Below are 14,854 nucleotides of genomic sequence, written 5' to 3' on the forward strand. Positions count from 1 at the left end.
GTTCAGTAAGCTGCTATAGCTCAGATGGAACCATTTATCTGAAGAGATACTCTCTGCTTACTGCTGATTTCCTTTTATTTGTGTCTATATATGTGTTAATGTGTGGAGTTTTCTAGATAACAGGTGTTAAACTTCTAAGGTCTAACTGAACAGCTTTCTTTGTTTTCTAGAGTGTATTTGATAAGATCAACATCCAGTAATTCTTTTCTGTTTTCAATATCAAGTTTTACAGTTGGACCGTTCACATGAGCGAGAAACTGTGCTTCTAAGCTTTGAAATCAGTTATGTGGATTCTCTCTGATGACAAACAAATGGGAAAAATATTTCAGTGTCCAATAATAAGAGCACAAATACAACCATATTGTTTCTTAACTCCTGCACAAAAGTTTTAAATTTTCCAACGGGAGCATAAAGTTTAAGGTCCCAAATCAGTGCTTTGATGTTTAAATGGATTTGGCCATTAATTTTTTAAGTATGTTGGGAGTTGCACTGGAGGTCAGTGCAGCAGACTTGCCTGAACACGGTCCATTACCCTCTGCAGCAGCAGCAAACATGGAACAAAGGGACCCCTTCATTATCACACACAACGAAAACTCTGGCAAAGGCTGAAAGAAGGTAATGAGTATATCTCCAGTGAACAAATATAGTGCCATATGAAGATACTCAAACTCGCTCTAATTGACAAAATGCAGTTTCTCTACATGGTATTGGACTGTGTCATGCAAACACAACCTAAACTTGTGTTTATGGTGATACATTCCTGGGAGTTCTGGGTAAAGTTAACTTCAGGGCCAAGGCTCCCTCCACCTACCTCTGACAACTGCAAAATCAGAGGTAACAGTAATGATACCCCTCTACTCTGAATTATTGCTGCCAACTGTATCAGTGTTAAAGCCCCTACTCCTGGGATCACATGATTTCCTGAGAATCTCTACTCTCATTTAATAATAAAAAGGTAATTTCCATCAATGATGCAGAGGAAAGCTTGGAAGCATGACCAGAATATGTCCTAAAACCTTTCCTCTCCTGCCAAAAAATCCCTCAGAGGTAATAAAAGGAGTCTAAAAGGTATTATTTTTAATCTTCCAATATTTAAGCCAATGACATGATTCTCTGTGCTGCAGCATCTTATGATTTTTGAGCACTCAGAAGTATTAATAATGCTGCCTAAAGCAGATATTTGTGAAAATACAGCACTAAATAGCAGAGTGGAGAGGCACATGAGGCCTTCAAAATAGTATAGCAGGTCTGGGAATGGAGGGAGGACGAATGGTCACGCATGCTGTATCAGTGTGACCAAACAAAACAGACCCTGGATGTTTCTCTGTTCAGAGGTCAAGTGGAACGAAATGGCTGGTGTCCACATACATCGATTTGCTTTTCCTGGCTAATGCCAGGGAACTGTGGCACTCTCTGGGACAGTACTAGTGGCTGTCAGCTAAAAGCACACCAAGAAGCCTGTTGATAGTTGAACAATGCAGATAGTCACGTACAAGCAGTCGCACCCATGCCCAGCCCTGTTTTATTTACTGCTATAAGCTCCTGGTATAATAAGGGAGAGCTGCAGACTCAGGAAGCTGAGGAATGGGGCACATGCAGAAGCTCTAGCATGGTGGAAGGCTTGAGGCAGATTGCAGGATGGAAAGGGGTTAAAGAAGCCCAAAGTGAGTGAGTGTCTGCCAGGTGGGAAAAGGAAAGTATGCAGAGCCAGAAGGCAGCAAAATATGCAGCTCTCTTAACGCTAAAATAGAAGGAATTCCTCAACAGAAAAGCATAACTGCCCTTTTCTTTTTTCTATAAAATATTATATAAAATATTACTATATAGCTGCAGTTCCCCACCACTTCTCTACCTTAGCAATTATGGAAGTTTCTTGATAAATAATAAGCTTTACTAAGCCAGACTGGCATAGGACCCAGAAAGAATTCCATACCAAGTTTTAATTTAATCTTTACATGCTACATTGAAAAATCAGGCAAGATGATATCAACAAACTGCTTTCAGGGAAAAAAAAAACACACCCCCCCTACCAAAAAAAAAAAAACAACAAACTGAAACAAAACAAAACAAACGTCACCACAAAAAACCCACCTACACACAAATAGACAAGAACTCATCTATAATGAGATTGTTAACTGGAGCAAACGTTTTTATGAATGGCATGTATAGATAATTTCTCAGACTGCTGAAATTCATGAGTAATACTGATGTCAAATACAGTGCTGTATGATTTTGAAACAGAGGAACGTGGACATTGTCTCTGACTCAAGTTTTCACTCCCTGAGAAAAAGATTACACATTAGAGGCAAATACTTACTCCAACTGGAAGGAAAAATTTCAATGTGAAATTTTTGGGCAGGCTCATCTCAAAACCTGAGGCTAAGTCTAGAAAAATTTTTTTTATGAACATAGGGTAGAAACACAGAGGTTTAGAGTCAAAAACATTTTTATTTGGTGGAAAAAAGGAAGCAGAAAGCTCTGGCCTTTGAGACACAGGAGAAAGCAAGGAAGTTGATTGCATTAACATAATCAAAGCACCCAGACTCTGCCAGAAGCCTTGGACATCACCTGTTTTTAACTGTGAAGGCCAGAAGGTTAGATGTAAACTGCAATAATTGCTTTTAGAAATTATAACAAACATTAAGCAGTCCTCTTGTAGAACATCAGTCTGATTTTGGAGATCATGATGTGAAAATAATAAGAGGAAATCCTTTCAAGGTTTTGCACAAGCATCGCTGTGGATTCTCCCAGCCATCAGTTTTCTCACTGTTACGCACTAATTGATTGCTAATCTCTGTTTGGTGGCCCAGTTACAGTGGGATCTGCTCTCACAAACTGACTCCTCTCAGAAACCCCACTCCTCTCCCCAAAGGCACCTTCTGAAACCTACAGTAGACAATAGCTCACTGGTAATTTCTATAATGATGTGCCAGCGGTACTAAGATACTTGCCTTCTTGCTGGAAGCAGTTGGATAACCTGTCAGTGTCTGTTATGTTACCATGTCATATCACATCTTATGTGACACTGCCTACAGGGCTGCATATATGGAGTTTCACGAGCCCCTTTCCAGTGGTCATAGGGGATATTTGGAGCAATATTATTTTTTACAACTTCTGAAGTAATACAAAACATTTTTGGATTCAAAATAGTAAAACTGACCTCAAACTGAGACTTTGCAGTTGGCCTGATCTATGGTGCATCATGGGGAAAAAACAAACAAACAAACAAAAAACCCAAACCAAACCAACAAAACCAACAAAACAAACAAACAACAACAACAAAAAAAACCACCAAGAACTGTGCCTTCTGTCCTTCATAGTAAACTATTCCAAGGATCCAGCAACCACATAAAATTGGATTCTGACAGAGTGATCAACTCATTTGTACTCATACTTCCTGTCATTTGCTTTGTGATCTGCTTAGCAATGTCCTCTTCTTTAACCTGACATTACATCCTAAATCTACAGGCCTTTTTTTTGAAACAGCAGCAGCAGTATTACCATTCTCACATGCTGCAGACTCAGCACTGGTGGTGGAATGTATTCAAGTAAGAGAAAAACACAGATTAACCAATAGATTTAAATTAGCACACAACCAAAGTACCTTAATTAATACCAATGAAGCTTCATCATAAAGGATATAAATTGAGGAAGAATCCCTGTAATCGATTCTTCAAAGTATGTTTTATAGGACCCTGGTACAATAGCAACTGCATCTTTCTTCCTGTTGGAGATAGACTATGAACAGAGAGGAAGAGAGAGGATGAGAGAGGAAGGAAGGAAGGAAGAACAACTGATGTGGTTGGCTTTCTATTTTGATATATCTGGGTGACATATCTTGTTCAAGGAAAACTGAAATACAGGTAAAGACTACGCAGGAATTACCAAGATTGGAAGGCCAAAACCTGAACTTGTTTCACACCTAAAAAAAAAATCTCATGGTCTTTTATAGATTGGTATTATTTTATCCATATGTCTAGGAAAGCTGATCACCATTATATCTTTAAAGAGGTGAGGATAACTTAGAGTGCATGCAGGCTGCAAAATGCCTGTGAGGGTGACAGGGTGAAGAATGGAACCAAGGGTCTATAAATCCCAAATCCTTGCTCTGACAAATAGTTAACACTTCTCCTCAAATGTGAAACAGGATGATTTCTCTGGATTATGTTACCTTTTGGGGCTACATAACCTCTTATTGGCCAAGAGATTAGTTGTTCAAGTTCCAAGCAAATTAAGCACACTGCACTGAAAGGTGAAGATCCCATATTAATTTGTCTGTAATAGCCTCCACTTCTGAAGAAAAATGCTCATTTCAAATATGATTTTATTACAAAAGCAATAGCAAACGCTCTTTTCTTAAATGAAGTTATAAAATGATTTTTACCACATCCTTCCGCATCCCCCTTTTCTATGGATCAGAACGACAGGAACCAGATGCTAAGCCAGAAAGGACATTGTTCCACCTGCAACATCTGGCTCTTTGGCAAGCCATACGGGAAGCTTCAAAGTTGCATCTCTGCCTCTCACATGGTAAGGCTGCTGGTTGATTGCTTTATCTTTCTGGATGTAATTTTCCTTTGATTCACCTATAATTCTGAGGAACTGATGCATTTGTATCCATTTTGAATAAGGTTCTGTAGAAATGCCACATTTGATCTCTAGGCAGATCCTTTTATTTCCTTTTACATATTCTTTACTTTAATTCATGCACTAGCTTTACTGCTGCTCAGCTACATTGTGGCTGATACTTGCATGCATGCCACAGCCTTTTTTCCCTACATCAATTTAAATATCCAGGCTCTCAGCCATGCAAAAACAAGTAGAAATTAAAATACTATTCGTAGTATTTTTCTTGCTGCAGTGAGGCATCTTTAAGAAGAGGCAGCCTCCTGTTACTTAAAAACATTCCTGAATCATTCCTGTCCTCAATTCCTTAGTTCTCTTCTACCAGATTTTTTCCATTTCTGTTTCTTGTGAGCATTAAATCAAGTAAGTTGAACATTAAAGTAACTTTCAGATGAACCAGAAAAATAAGATGACTGTAAGACTGAGCACCATTCTCCTCAGAAACAGCTGGTCTGCCAAGGTAACAACTAATTTCAGCTGTTTCCAAGCACTTTGATGTCCAAGCATCAAAAAGCTGTTGTCTCTACAAATAGTGAGATAATCGAGATAGCAGAAAACCATACAAACCACGTTCATCACAACAGTATTCTTCTAGCTGGGCTCTCTAGAGGGTGTTGTGAAATACTCTATTAATTAGTATAGGAAAGGAGTAATAATTCATTAGCATTAACTCATTCAGGATTTAAATCCTGATTAGAAATGTATCCTGCCCTAAAGCTATTGGTATCTTTTTTTTTTTTCCCTTTGTGCTGGAATTTGTAAAAGGGAACTTTATTCCCACCTTTGTTCTGCTATTCCTATCCTCCACCTGCATCAACTGCCAGACTGAAATCTATTTTCCTAATTACAGTATCCCTGTTCTGAGGTAGGTAACATGAAATCCATCTTAAAGCAGGATAAAGTAAAGCCTACGAAAATTTTTTTTTTCCTTAAAGAGACACTTTTTTTCAGTTTCTCTACCTGGGGCCAACCAAAATTTAACATCTACTTTAAAACAACACACTCTATGACAGTAGGTCAAGTCATTAGTCCACAGAACACAATAAATATGTCCCATGATGTGGCCCAGAATTAATTGCTCCATCTATTCACTTTAAACACACTGGGTCAGGATCTATCTCATGGTGGATGTATGCTGACCTACTTCTTACCAGCTAATTCCCAAGGGAAAGGGAATTGAAGTTTTGCCTACGTCTAAGTACCAAGCTCAAGGATAAATGCTTTGCAACCTACAGACATAAAGTCATAACAAGTAAAATCAGCGGAGGTGAAATGAATGTGGATTGCACCCATTTAATTGGCCAAAACATGACCCACCATGTTGCAGCTTCACAAAAAGCAGCAGGAGTAAATGAAGCCTATTTTTATCCAAATTTATATTTATTTAAAAATAAGGGCAGAAAAGTACCCCAAACTTGTTTTGCAGTTCTGAGCTTTAAGGGTAGTTCCGCTTTCAGTCAGAAAGGCTGGATTTTGTCCAGCCTCCAGAAATTTGTTGACATGAAAGTTTCTAGCAACACAGGAAGCTGCAAGTGGGATTATGTCCCAGTTCTTCTAGCTACTGTAGCAACTGAAGGTAATCGATGGTCTCTCATTCTAAAGACTAGCAATAAAAATAAAAAAGATATGCAGAAAGTGGCATTGAAAAGAGAAGCATAGAGGTGAAGTGCTTTAACAAGGTTACATAGCAGAGCCGAGTTGAATATAGCTCTACTTGTGCCTTTTCCAAGTATCCACTAGAAGTGATCACAGACATCCCTCAGCGTTTCCAGGCAGATCCCCAGTATTTGTTACCCTTGACTGGATGCCTTCACTTGGTCTTTCGGGAAAAAAAACCGTCCCTGGTCTGTACTTCACAGTGTTGCCACAATAGTTTTCAAGTTTAAACAGCTGCAAGCAAGTTTCAGCTCATTTATTTTTTGTATTTTACCCATTTTGCACATTTATGTAGTTGTTTGTATAGGAATATAAGTACATATGGAGTTTGACCTTTCTCCTGCAATCTGTGCAACCACCTTTTTACACCTGACAATATGGCACCTATAGTTGACAACCTCTGGGACAGCCACAGGCAGTTTGTGGAGGAAGGACTTTGTTGGTGTTGTTTTCTTTACTCAAAAAGAAAATAAGAACCAAATATGATCTGAGAGTGACAGATTCCATGAAAGTCTTCTCATCCTTTTCCCCTCCTGACAGTGGAGAAGCCAGTCAGAGCTGCAACACCTCAAACCTTCTCAGACTGACAGGAATAAAGAACTTAACTCCACTCACCGTGCAACAGCTTACAGGCATGGGTGTCTCCAGTTATTGAAACCCCATGGAAGAGTTAAAATCATGCTAATTGCAAGCCTAAAACTGAACAAATAAGTGCTATTGACATGTATGTATGAACATGTACTTTTGAGAAGCAGAGGGGAAGCACTTGTAGCTCCAGGGGATACTGGCAATCACAGATTCACCGGGTAGGTGTTGACTGATATTCAGGTGATACCCAGTCCTCACTGGCCCAGTTCCAGCATCTACCTGTCTCCCAGCACTCCCACTTTTCTTTCTGTCCAAGGAAAACAAATAGCTGCTTTGCCTGTTTTGGATGTACCAGTCACTTTTTTTCTCTAAAATTGCCCAGTTGACCAGAGTAGCTAAACTCAACTCAGAGAGACTGTTCCCAGCCTTTCCTTACCTTTCTGACACTTTTGCTCCAAACCAGAAGGAATGTATGTACCAAAAAAAATTTTATGTACCAAAACTTGCACTAGATTTTCTAGCCTGACCTGGAAATAGATACTCTTCTTCCAAAGCTGCCCTCTCTCCCACTTGGCTCTGCACACTTCCATCTCTTGCAGAAACTCTGTCTTGCAGAAACTTTGTCTTGCAGCAGGTTATCATCAGGGAAATGGAGTGACCGTGGAGAAGAGCTGCTGTGTGCAGGAGGTCCCCTTTGCTGCCGTGACTATTAACTGCAGGGTTCATTAGCTCTGTCAGTAATGTCACCTACCACACAGTGCTCTCTGATATCTTGAGGAAAGGTCACAAAGAACAACCTAGGAGCTGGGAATCTTACTGGCCACAGTAAGATTAGACAGGGTAGAAGACATGGCCAACAGAGAGGAGGGAGAGGCGGAAATCAAACATACAAAGAGGTGGGTGCAGACTTCCTCTGAGTCAAAAGTTTGACATGCCAGTGAAACCCTTCTTTCTGAGACCTTTCCTAATGCTGGCAGACTATGTAGAAATACAGGTTTTTGGTCAGACCAGCACTGCCTTGCCAGCTTTACAGCTGTACCTTTCCTCTTCTGCACATTTAAGCTGTGCAACTACCAAGATAATTCTACAATGTTGAGCTTTATCTTTAGGATAAAATATCTCATCTTTTTTTCCAAGATTACTTTGTATTTTTCTCCATATGTAAGATTTTATGATTTGTCCTTCCCATTTGCAGTAGCATTGTAGTTTGTTAATGGTCAGAAACCAAGGCCTGATTCTCAAGTGTCAAGGACCACAAAAAAAATAATTCCCTATGAAGTGAACAAGATCTATGTGTGTGTACTCAGCAACTTTCAAAATCAAGCTCTCTTGTGCTTAGCTATCAAAATGATTGGCATTGGCCATATCCCCAGACAGTGATCTATATGAAAGTACTTTTCCTTCAAAATCTTGTCACTAATTCCAAATCACAGTTCTTCAAAACCCTGTCAAAAATATATTAAATTTCTACATAATCCAGTCCAGCTTCTCTGCAGAAGAATTTACCCTGTTCAACCTGCTGAAGCTATTCACATTCTCTATTCAATTAGCCAGCTCTATTTTTGATCACATCAGCACCAGAAAAAAAAACATAACTTCCTAGATATGGTCTCAGGACATTCATCTTTTAATGTCTCCACTCAAACTGCTGTTTTGATTCTTCTCTTTCTGTTCCCCAAACCTCTTCCCACATTTCATTTAATTTTCAAAGGGTTTCTTTCTATGGTGCCCTGTGAGGCTTTTCTCCACCCTCTCATGGAGTGCCCCCAAAGTGGAGATTTGCCTTTTCTTCAGTCATTATCCTTTGCAAAATCAACAACAGTCTCTTTATGAAGGCAGTGAAACTATCCTTTCATTAACCAATATTAGTATTTCTTCTGTGTCTGTGGTCTCTCCCAGTAAAAATGGGATGACAGAAGGTGTCTCAACAATGGTTAGGGAATTCTCCCTGGTTTTGCTGACTTTGCTTACAACAGGCAGGTTTGAATGTGCACACTCGCCAACAAGCTTATGTATTCTATAGCAAATTCAGTCCAACTAGTGGATGGACATCAAAAGGGCTACACTGCCCTGTGACACATCTACTAAAGAAAGACTTGGCCTTAACCTTAATTAAATGAGTGGATTATATTGCAAATAATAACATGGCTAAATATAGGCATGATCTATGAATTAAACATTGCCTAACTTTGCATGATGCTAATTTATTTTGGCATGTCTTGATGATTTTGCTGTGGCTGTGTCCTTCTGAATGCTTTTTAATTGTCCAGTGGTTGTCCTTCATCATCCAGCTGCTGGCTGCAGTAAAATATACAGTAATCCACGTCAACTCTATATAGACAACTACATACACACACTGTATATCAGACATGGGTTACAATTTGTGTGGTACAGAAAGATAGCATACATGCACACAAGGCCTCATTAATTTCAACAAAAATTAAGCAAAGTGAAACTTATTAGAAATATTGTCAGTAGAATTAACTGTTTGTGTGTAACGACTGTAAAGTTTTACGTGCATTTCCAAAAAACAAAGCATTACCATTCCCCATACAGAGAAACGTTACTTTATTCTTCACAGTAAATTAGTTGTATTTGGTCTTCTGTAAAAACTAGAGGCCTTCACCAAGACAAAAGCACCTTTTATTGGGTGCTGTACAAACACAGAAGAAGAATGAACCACTGCTCCAAAGGCAGTCTAATGTACAGAAGAGATGACAAGTAGAAAGCAAACACACAGAGAAGGGACTTGCCCAAAGTCCCAAGGGCATGGCATCTCCTCTAAACTTCTGCTTGAAAGCAGGATGAGCCTAACCCCAGACAAGAAATGGGACAGCCACTGGTGGGAAGGCAGCCTTAGGAATAGTCCATGATGAGAGGAGCTGTTCGGAGACAGAGAATTTGAAGAGGAGCAATAAAGAGCAAAAACACTCCATTGCAGATTGTGGAAGGCAGCGTGCCAGGTCAGGAAGATGGGATGAACCTGCCCTTGGCTGGTGTACAATGAAAGGGAGCTCACACCATAGCAGAGATACCCCTGTGTGTAAGCACAGGGTGCACATTCACCTGAATGATGCTCAGCACCATGAACACCTTGGTATGTGCACAGCACAATAATTTACAGCACGGCCAGTGCCATGTGGCATAGGAATTTGTCCTTACATATTCATTTCAAATACAGGTGCACTGTAAGTGCCTTGCTACTTTTAGCCAGAAAGGCTGTTTGATCCATAAACAGGCTTTTTACTCTTTTGGTCTTCTTAGAAGCCCATCTGTGCCTTAGAACTAATTCTTGAGTAAGACTTTCAAATGCTCCAAGGGTGCTTGTTCCCCTCTCTTCTTCCAGAGTTTTACCATATCTGTTCTTCTCCAAGTCAGAAAATGCATCTGAGAAAAATGTGTCAATGTTTTCATACAAGATATCATCCGTGCCACTGACATGAGGCTGACTATTATGCCAAGACACATAAATTCAGCTTCTACCACTTTCCCTGTATTCTAAATGGATGGTCACCTGGAAAAAACTGCAAAATCAAGGAAAGAAAATATATTTATCACTGGTCACTGTTAAAGGATACACAGTATCCCAGCCATTACAGCCTGTAAAGCCTCCTGGACCAAACCACGCACAACATACCCTTACTGTTCTTGTTCCTAAATTAATTTATGCAAATCCTGCTCAAGTTTTTCAGGGACCAATATCAATGGCTTGATTCATGTAAATGAGGACTGGACAGGGTATTGGCACTTTAAAATCAATATTTTTACTATTTTAAAGTCATTTTTACCATGTTTTTCCTGTTATTTTCTTTCAAACTCAAAATACGGAATATTTTGTCACTTCAAATCTGCAGGGTAGAAGATCAGCCAGATTTTGAACATGGAAATGTGTTTCTAAGCAAGTGGAAAGCACCACCTCAAACGTGCAGCTCTAAAAGATGTGCTCAGTAAATTAGTACAATTTTTTTAAATAAAGAGATGAGCTTCCCATTGCTCTCTGTAGTGTAAAGCTCATTATAGAGGCCAGTTTCACCAGTTCAACCCCATGTTTACCAAAACTGTATACTGAGAGCTCAGAGAAATAAAAGAAGATGCCAAAATATATAAAATAATGAATATTGGAAATTATAAGTTTAATTCATACAGCAAATTACTAGAGATTACTTGTACAAGTAGCCTGCAATGTCCTTAAAAATATTCTTTAACTGAGGAAAAGTTTTCTGACCTTTGGAGGAAATGCTTGCTTCTAGCTATGACTAAAAAGAGATTTCCTTCTTTCTCTGTTGTGTTAAGAATCTTTTCTTCTTATAAAGAAGGCACCACAGTGGTTTATAACTGTCATAAAAGCCTGCAATCCTTTTGAGGTTAAGCTACTCAGCTATTCAACTTTTACTACAGAAACTTTGAAATTCAAAAAGAAAAAATAATGTAAGTTTTTGAAGGACATGTGTTGCTGTAGGTGATCCTGTTAATTAAAAGTGATTGCCTGCTAGGAAATCATACTTTAAAAAGTTTCATGAATTTATTAGAACCCTGAAGGTATCTTTGTATGCACAGGGCTTTACATGCCATTTATGCAATTTTGTTTCAGATCTGTTTAAAGCTTCACTGATGCTCCCTGAGCAGGGAACAGCACTGCCAGCATTTGTATGTATTTTGGCTAATTGAATTATGTGAAAATACATACTAATGAACCTTTGCCAGTGATGTTTGCTGAGGATAGTTTGTGTCTCATTTTATTCTATATTAGTAGTATCTCTCTGTTGCAGACTTATCTTTTTGAAAAGCACAAATTCGTATAGGCTTTTGTGCAGAAATAAAGTCCCTTTTTTTTTTTCAGTGTTACTCAGTAAGTAGTTATGTGAATGTATATGTGAATGCATGTCAATTGACATACAGCTTTTAACAGAGATGAAAAGATAAAGAGTAAACTGAGATTTGAGATTAAAATATACTAGTTTTTTATTAGAAGTGAACAATTTCAAATGCAAAACTAATTAACACCTATCTTAACAATTTATTTTTCCAGTTACTAGATTTACGGATTGTATTTTAATTGGTCATTACTTAATTATCCATTTCTGCACAAATCCATCTGGCAATATTCTTACATGGACCTTTCCTCAGCAATGCTTTGCTACCCCTTGACAATGGTGTTTGAGGAATAAATGATTGAGACAGAACAGTTGTTTATCTCGTGTGGGGTTTTTTTAAGCTGAACCATGGGAAATATCAAAGCTGAGGCACATGAATCTATTGCACTTGAGATGGGTGGGGATCCAAATCCCTGTGCTCACCAACTGACTGCAGGTATCTCAAGTTTGTCGCTACTTCACAAAAGCAATCAGCTAATTGCCTAATAAAAATTGTGGTCGGGTATTTGCTACTCACATTTTCTTTTTCGGGTCAGACATTAGAAAACCCTTTTTTTTTCTTTTCGGTCATGGCATTTTTGTGCTTTATAGTGTATTGCATAAACTAACCCAATATGTAGGCAGCACCCTGCCTTGGCGTGATATCAAATACTGAAATGTTAAAAGGAAGAAAAAAAATTCTCTGTGACTCTTACCAGCCAAGAAAAAAAGAGCTGAGGAAAAGTAACAGGAGATTTATGAAAGTTCACCATGCACTTTGATGAATGTGTGGGCAGGTAGTTTAGCACATGCTTTGGAATATGTTGTCTGTTACAAAGAAATTTATGGATCCCAAAATTGCCTTGGAATGATCAGTCCTGGGGATCTGTTGAGGCTTGACTGGACAGTCGGTAACATTAGCATTCATCTGGAGCTGCTGCACTCTTTTGCTGAACTTTTACAGATTATCCCAGTGTAGCTGTGGACAAAATGTATAATTAAAAAAAAAAAAAAAAAAAAGGTATAATCCAAATTATTTTTTTTTTTAAGTCTAGAGTCCTTTTAAATTATTGCTCTTTTTATCTTAAAGATTGGAATTGAATTCTTTCGAGCTGGGCTTCCCATGCTATTTATAAAACTTAATGGTGGCGTATTTAGAAACTTAAATATTTAAGTTTTGCGTGTGGGTGTGCATGTGCATGGACTTCATAATCAAAGTTACAGGCTTGAGAGTTCAGCCTATATTTTACCTTTTTGAAGTCAGAATCTGCATTTATCTGATATATCTACTTGCTGCAGCAGGGACAGTTTGTTATGTAATGCATGAACAAGATTTGTGAATAACAAAGCCAAGAGTGAATACTTTAGAGGAGAGTATAAAGTACAGTAAGAAAAGCAAATATTCAACTTTGTCAGTCTCCCATTAATATTGGTAGTGTCGATCTAGACTATAATGTCTTTTAGGATTAAATAAATGTGTCAGTGCATCTGAATGACTGAGTGAATAATGTATTAATGTGCATTTGATGTTCACGTTTATGAATAGGTATCTGCCAAGCCCAGTAAAAAAATCTCTTCTACAGAGACTTCTTCGTTCAGAAATTATGCCTCTTGAGGCATTAGAAACAAACAGGGCTTTTCCCTCAAGCTCTTATAGTCCCTCTTCACCATCCAAAATAATCAGATAAACATTATTGACATGTCAGTTAATTCATCATTAAATAATTTCTCATTTCTATCACTATATTAGCAAGGTGTTTCAGAAAACTTAAATGAAAGAAGCCTGCAGGTTAAGGGGAAGACTTTGTTCAGTCATACGGGACATGTACATAATGTGTAAGAAAGCATCTGAAAAGACCCCAAGCCTTTTGAAAAATCTGTAACTTCTGACCAACAGAAAAGAAGCATATTTTGCATTTTTCTTATTTGTCTGTCATGCCTGTCTGCTCTGTGCTAGTGTCTTGTAACTGCTTCTGCAGCAGGAATTACGGCCAGTTCTACTACAAGTTCTCTGCCACCAGTGCACACTCAAACACTCACCAGCTGTTTTGTTCTGAAAAGAAAAAAAAAGACAACCTGGTGTTGTTACCAAATGCCAAGACCCTAGTTGAGATGCAGACAATGTCTCCAGGCTCCCATTATGTTGCTTCAGCTCTGAGCTCTGAAGAGTATCGATAAGGGGCACAAAATAAAACAGGGAAATCAAGAGACGCTGAGTAATAGACCTTTGAATCTTTGTTATTGTTAGATTTACAAATAACACAAACTGATTTGGGAAGGGAAGGGAAATCAGTTTGCAGTTCAGCATTGGCCATGATACAATGTAATTTCTCATATGTGGAAAAAAGCATATTTGAACACTGAGAGTCATCCTGGTACAATAAAAGTGAATAAATCATGGATTCTGTATTAAAGGGTCAGCCTCTCCATACTCGTGTAAAAGGGCTAGCAGTGTTCATGCTAATGTAAGTCTTATCCACCTGAATGCATAGAGCATTATATGTGTATTGAAAGAGAATAGTTTTGTGTCCGGACTATTTTCCATCTTGCAAGATCGTCTGTCCTTTGTATCAGGCGTTTTTCATCGCACTTTATATTTTGCCTGCAGCCACTAAAAATCTTATGCTTTTGAAGTCAAATGAAGATTTACATAGCAATTCTGGATTTTGAACAAAAAGGAACTCCAGAAGCTGAAAGCCTTTTTCATGCGGCTGGCAGCTTGTGCGTATTTGCATGCAATTGTTTGGTCTTCTAGAAAGAATTTATAGTTACTTGCTCTTAAAAATGACAGCAAACACAAAACATTTTAAGCAAAACATACTATGCTTTACTAAAAGCCAAAAATATTTCCCCTTAAATGCTCATAATCGAAGTCTCTTCTTGGAAGAGATGCCTGGCACTCATCCAGCCACAGGGGTTGCTCGTCTTTGTCCCTGGGTACTGTCTGTCTCTCAGGGAGGTCTGGTACTGCTGTGCCTTTTCCTAAGTCCTTGCTACATCACTGCTCTTCATCCATTCCAACAAAACTGTGGTGGCACGGTAGTCCCACCTCCCTGTCCCACTGGTTCCAGTTGCTGTTTTCCCCAGAGCAACAGGCTGCAAAACACAAAGTAACTGGGATAATCATAAAG

The sequence above is a fragment of the Empidonax traillii genome, unplaced genomic scaffold, assembly GCF_003031625.1.
Source record: "Empidonax traillii isolate 1590-97213 ecotype Southwest subspecies unplaced genomic scaffold, ASM303162v1 scaffold296:size1881848, whole genome shotgun sequence".
Classification (NCBI taxonomy): domain Eukaryota; kingdom Metazoa; phylum Chordata; class Aves; order Passeriformes; family Tyrannidae; genus Empidonax; species Empidonax traillii.